The sequence below is a fragment of the Argentina silus genome, assembly GCF_951799395.1.
Source record: "Argentina silus genome assembly, chromosome: 19".
NCBI lineage: Eukaryota > Metazoa > Chordata > Actinopteri > Argentiniformes > Argentinidae > Argentina > Argentina silus.
Genome location: NC_139673.1, coordinates 16,568,053 through 16,574,617, shown reverse-complemented (window position 1 = coordinate 16,574,617; position 6,565 = coordinate 16,568,053). Strand labels below are relative to the sequence as shown.

Genomic DNA, 6,565 nt, shown 5'->3' with positions numbered 1-6,565 from the left:
AACTTCTCCTGTGGGTCACTGCTCTCACTGCTGCTGCTGGTGTTGACTCTGGAGAGGACCCGTTTGCCAGTCGACATGACACACATCTGACTTACATGTACTTAAAAAAGTTAAAACGGTTTGGGCCCTCACAGCCGCCCTCACACTTCTAACATTTAGGGCGGAGACTGTGAAGGCCATTAAAAATGATAAAAAAAAACAACAGGTTAGACATTAAAAACAACAGGGAAACACATTAAAATACTTAAAAGCTGCACATTACAATTCTTGTGATATGAGCTCTTCCTGCACTGCACTGGGCAGTGAAGGGTTTGGAGCCATATTCCTCCTAGGAGCTTTCTCTCTAGGAGTTGATGTTAGCCTTAAATTTAAAAAATAAGTTTGATTGGGTGAACTGGAGAGGAAGACTCTGTCCGGCTCATCCAAGGATGTTTCAAATGGCCGGTCAGCTCTTCCCCTTTTCTCCAAGTTCTCATCAACTTCCGGAGAGAATTTTGCAATTCTCTTCTTTCTTTGTGGCTGGGCCCTAGGGAGAGGGGAGCTCTCAGAACCGCTCTCACTCACTGACCCTAAAATCTCACTCATTCCTCTTTCTGCACTGTCACTTACCTCCTCACTCTCTGTTTCCTTTTCACTCTCTTCCCCGACTCCACCTTCTACCTGAGCTGGCTCCTCCCCTCCTGTCACGCCTCCCGCCTCTCCCCCAATGGCCTCTTTTGGCGGGAGATTCAAATTTTCCCGCTCCGCCCTTTTTTTTTTTTAAATTAACTTTTTCAACCGCTACCTCCTGTTCCTTCCTTTGCTTTTCGGCCATTTCTCTTTTATTGTTTTTCAGTTTGTTGGCAAATGATTGCGGGCAATCTCTGAAGAGGTGGTCTGAGCCTCCACAGAGATTGCACTTTCTGCCATTGGTGCATTCTGCAAAAGCATGCCCAATTTCTCTACACTTCCCACATACTATTTCTTGGCAGGCCTCTGCCAGGTGCCCATGCTTACCACACTAGCGGCATAGCTTGGGCTGACCCTGGTAGGGGATGTAGCCCCTGTTTTCACCAAGGACTATCATTGATGGCAGTTCTCTCAGGCCCTGGAAGCCCTGGGGATCCTCCACTTGCTGGATGGGGACCCGCCAGGAGCAATTTCAGATGCCATCCTCGTCCATCACCTTCATAGCCTGGCCCTTTACAGTGCAATATCTTCCCAGCCAGACATACGGTTGTGGTCAGAAGTTTAGATACACTTGTAAAGAACATTTGTCATGGCCGTCTTGAGTTTCCAATCATTTCTCCAACTCAAATTTCTGTGTTGGATTGATTGGACATCACATACTTTGATCACAGAAAAATAAAAGTTGTAGAAACGACTGTAAATGTCATCTACGCTCACCATTTCATTGAACATTCGGACAATTACCATTTTTGTGGCATTGTCAGTCAATTTCTCAACGGTGAACATAGAGAACTGAATTCTAAACTGTTCATAGGTTTGCCAGAACTTTCTCAACAGGGAAGCATTTCCAAAACTAACATCAAACCCTTTGTTAAAAGGTAGAGCCAATATACAGTTTAAGTTAGCCGGGGTAAATCCAAGGGTTTTTTGTATTAATTTCCTGGAGAAATCCAATCTGGAAATCTCCAGGGGTTTTCCACCATTTTCTTTCAGTATGAGCGCACGCTGTGGTGCCTCCTAGTGCCGGCACGGGCAGCCGACATTTTTGAGGCCTTGCCTTCGACCGTCAGTTGTCTCAGTCCCCAGTAACCCAGCCTCTGTCTAATTTTCCCTAGTACTTCCTGCCACTTCCCTTTCCCTCCCTGTCAAACTTAACTGAGTATTTGAAGGTCAGTCTGCGTCACTGTCAGGGGGAGTCTGGTTGTGTCAGTCGTTCCAGGCGATGGAGTCCCTGACAAGCTGTCGGTTCCACCTTATGGACCAACCCTCAACCCCACATGACTGGTCCTCGTGCACGACGTAGGGAAGGGGCTGTGCGAAGACGGTCAGCCATGACCTTGGCCAACAGCTGATAATCTATGCACAGCATGGTCAGAGGCCACCAGTTGTTACGGTCGGCATTGTCCCCCTTCTTGTAGGCTTACAGCCATTGACCTACCCACCATCTGAGTCGACTCCCTCACTCAGGCCCCCCTGCAGTCCCTCACCCCCTGGAACATCTGATTTGCACGCCTTTCCCGAATGGAACAAAAAAACCAGCTGTCGAGCAGATCTCGTCCCGTTCAAGGAACTCTATGGCAGACCCTGCACTCCTATGATAGACCCATGCAGGCCACCATTAACAGTCTGAGTCAACAGCTCCTGGGCTGCAGTTTGGTGAAGGACACCAGACCCTCCGTCTACACCGGTACGCACAACACACACCTGTTTACTCACTCACCCTTTCTCTCTCTGTTTCACTCATCTATTTTGTAATCAATCCTCTAACTCCTGTTGTGCGTTGTGTCCTGTTGTTCAGGAGAGCTGATCGGGGTGGACTACCTGCTGTCCCAGAACAGTGGTGAGCTGCAGGAGAATCTGGGGCATGACCCAGACGCCTCTGACCACGTGCCAGACGACCTGCAGCTGGATGAGGGAGAAGAGGACCAGAGGGAGGACGAGAGAGTTGGGTCCTTATCCGTTTCTCTCCACAGTCTGGAAGACATGGACCGTCAGCCCCTGGCCTTGCCGCCCGGCCCACCGGCCCTGCCACCCAACCTCCTCCTCCTCCTCCTATGGTGAAATTGATATGTTATTGATGCATATAAATTATTGCTTCCTCGTCATACATTTGCATTGATTCATCTCTTTCTGTGTCTTTTTGTACTTGAATTACCTTCCCAGGACTACAAAGGACCTAATGGGGTGGTAGGCTACCAGCATATCATTCTCTTGGCCAGGAGTCAGGTGCCCTGCATCTCTGATCTCCATGCAGCTGAGATCATTGCTCTCTGGGATAGGCTCCCAGACAATGATAAAGCTGCAGTGGTGTACAAGGAGAAGTTCAGGGACCACATCATTCAGGGGCGCTAACGGACGTCAAAGAGCTTTGTCATCAGAGGAGTTGACTGCCTGAAGTGGCACGTATACTTGACTGTTCTGAGAGTAAAAAAACAACAACTATTCTTTACACATTCATAGCAAACCTAACTGTATTGTCTCTGTAGCTGCTTGCATGGACAAGGTGAGGGACCAGGCAAATGGCCTAGCATCAGCCGCTTGGTAGCCGCCATCTTCAGCCAGTTCCTGAATAACCACCCTGCTGGCCAGAGCATACCTGGGGCCAGAATCAACCGGTGTGCAGCTCTTTGCGGTCAACAGGTTGACCGCGATTCAGTGGTAAGTTCAGTCCAAAATACAGGTCAATATATGCTTTGCATATGAGTGACATCTTAGTGTAGCGTTTTACAGGTACAACAGCACACAGGGAAGCACACAAGTAGAGGGAGACTCTGTGCAGGGAGCCAAAATTTGACACTCTCCTGGTCGACGGGAGTGAGATTTCCCTCTTAGCTATCTGTCTGACCGTAAACAGTTTGTCTCTTGGAATGGGACAGAATCCAAATATGAACCTTTAACTTGTGGGGTATAGCAAGGATCTATCCATGGTCCATTACTTTGGGGGATTTATATGAATGATCTATATCCAAAGCTGTATTCTTTATCCTATTTGCTTATGACACCAATACATTTTTATCAGCTACCTACCTAGGACAATTATTGTAAATGTGTACTGTCGCTGATACGGCCTTTCCCCGACCTGAACACCATACCAGAGCCAACGTCCCGAGCTGTGGCTACAGCTGACCTAATCCTACCGAACCTGATGAGGCACACCGCGGCTGTGGATGTTCCTCGGTCAAATTCTCTCTTCTACCTATACCCTGCACCTATGCAACAGGATGTTAGAATGCCAACCCTTACACCAGAGACGGGAGCAATGTTACTCAGCAGTCTACCAATGGCTGTGGAGATGCCAGACGGGGTCGACATCTTTGACCTCATCGATAAGATGACCCTACCACAGCTGGAGATGCCAATACTGGAAGAGGAGGTGATGGAGCTGATCATCAACTCGACACCCCTAGATCCCTGAATGATTGTTGATTCAAATATATGTAACCACATAACCATTTCAAAGGAACCAGTGTGTGAGTGTATGACCCCACGTCAGCATATCTGCATAGGCCTCATTCTAATGACGACAAGTAATCAATGAAAGTACTAAGTACACAAGAATACCAATAATTGATTGTGTAATCTTACTGATGTATGATACTATATTACTGAAGTTTATTTTTTGATGATACAGAGTTTTATTACTGCATAACAGGAAAATGTTATGTAAGGCCTACGGAGTGAAGTAGGCGAAGCACATCCACAAAAAGATGGAGTACTACTGTATCTATAATCAAGTATTGAAATGGTAAGAGTAACAATATGAAGTATAGATTGATTTACTGTTTTTGATTTATTGACTTGTTCGATTATTTTGCTGTTTTATTCTGTTGTTTTAACACAGAGTTGAGGGACAGAGCACTTCCTTAAAAGGGACTTAGCTTTAGCTACTTAGTTGAGCCACATAGCTTAGCAACCGGTTTCCTGTGGGGCCTGCAGAGAGTCCTCTCGTGAACTTACTCAGAGCACGGTGTCCTCAGTCGAACTCGGACCAGTTTAATTGACAATCAGAGCGACATTAGAAGACTACACTGAAATATGCAGTGCTTTTTGCTCCCTCTTTTTTTTTTTTGCATGATTCTAACCTCCTCAGTCTTGGCCAGTGTGAGGACCTTGTTGCCGGAAGTTGTATGTGGTCAGTCTGGTTGCCTGCCTGTGGAGGGTGCACTCTGCAAAACACCCGGATGTTCCCCTGCAGAGATAAGAGTGTCGTGGGCATCTTGTTAGGGTGGGAGGTGAAATGGCTCAGCATGTTGTAGACAGAAAAGTATGCTGTAGAGAATCATCTCAGTTCCCTGAAATACAATTCTATGGGCGATGCATTGATATACCCGTTTGAGTGGGCCACAGATGGACTTGCCTTGAGTTCTTGAATTTCATTGTGCAGTCTCCTGCGCTCCATCTCTCCAGAGTGGAGCTCGTCTGTCTGGTGGGCAACAGTTTCCTCCAGGCTCCTTACCATTTCCTGGGCCTCTCTCAGGGTGGCCCCCTGCAGAGAGAGCTTGGTCTGCCAGGCAGGGAGGAGAGTAAAGTGTTGATGAGCCAAGACATGAGATATTGGAACTTGGGATTTTAGAAAACCTTACTACGCTTTTTAGCACAATGGGACTTTCTAGTTGAAAATCTAAATCTAAAAAGTCAATTTAAAATCTTACATCATAGCATTAGCAATGATGATTAGTCTGTGTTTAAATACACAAAAAGTGCTCTACCTGTGCATTGTGAAGCGCCACCTCCAGATCATCTCTCACACCCTGGACAACTTTGTGCTCCTTTTCAAGGTTGTTCAACTTCTTGTCTTGGGTGATCTTCTCGCTGGTCACCACCTCCAGCTGCTCTTGAACACCAGAGAGGGCCTCATGGTGGCTGCAACACACAAACAGCCAACAAATTCAGTTTGTGAACACAACTGAAGTATGTGGACGAAAAAGAGCAGGACACCCAGTGTTCCCTTCTGGTCAAGTTAATAAGTTACATGCCTTAGCTTAAAACTAAATTGTAGTCCAGCAAATAATTCTGATCTGGCTCCCAGGAGAATAAATTGAGCCTAATTGTTTGTGGGTTTGACTCAATGTGACAGTGCCCTAGGACCTAGGTAGGCAAGCCCATTGGATTGTTTACCTGAGCTTTTGGCGAAGCACTTTTAATTCTGCGGTCATCTCCGCCTGCTTCTGCTGACTTATGTTGAAGGACTCCTTCAGCTCGCCATTCTCTTGGCTCAGTGTTTTGGTTCTGCTCTGATAGTTTTGCATCTTCCTTGTCATGTCCGCGACTTGGCCTTTAAGGTCCCATCCAGGCCGCCGTGCACCTCCAACAGTAGCTATATGCATTGAGGACAAAAAATGTCAACACATTTGTATCTTTGAATAGGAAGGAAGATTTTTTGTGAACTTGTTAGATAACTCTGCCGATTAAATACCACTTGAAATTCAAACCAAGTTGTTGTTCTGTAGTGTATTGTTACAGTAAGTGTTGAGCCATGCAAATAAAACTGATTTAATTATGGATAATTTATTAATACATGAAAACCAAGATTACCTCCTTGAGCAACAGATGCAACTGGTTTCTTCTTGACACCTGGCCAATGAGAAGACATACATAGAATATCATGGCACTTAATTTGGCTTGAATTTATTGTATTTTTCAATCTAACAAATAGTATCTTACCTCCAGAGGGCCCAGCAGCTACAGTAGCCGCTCCCATAGGTCTAGTTGTTTTGGCTAGGAGAAGACAGAAGAGTATCTAACAAAAACAATGCAACAAAAGGACATTTCCAACACATTAGAGACAGACTAAAAGATGACAGAAGCATTTCCGACCCAACAGAAACTGTCTTTGTAGTATTCCGCTGGTCACTTACCAACTACTTGCGTGGGTGGAGGGAGCCTCTTGGAGCCA

General features: G+C 46.1%; 1 long non-coding RNA gene across 1 annotated transcript; it reads right to left on the bottom strand.

Annotated features, from left to right (window-relative positions):
• Nucleotides 1–4,648: 4,648 nt before the first annotated feature.
• On the bottom strand, nt 4,649–5,517 carry LOC310820082. Its single transcript, XR_014554797.1, has 3 exons — nt 5,379–5,517; nt 5,027–5,173; nt 4,649–4,858 (listed from the first exon to the last, which is right to left on the bottom strand). It is a non-coding gene; the product is annotated as an uncharacterized lncRNA (long non-coding RNA).
• Nucleotides 5,518–6,565: the final 1,048 nt, after the last annotated feature.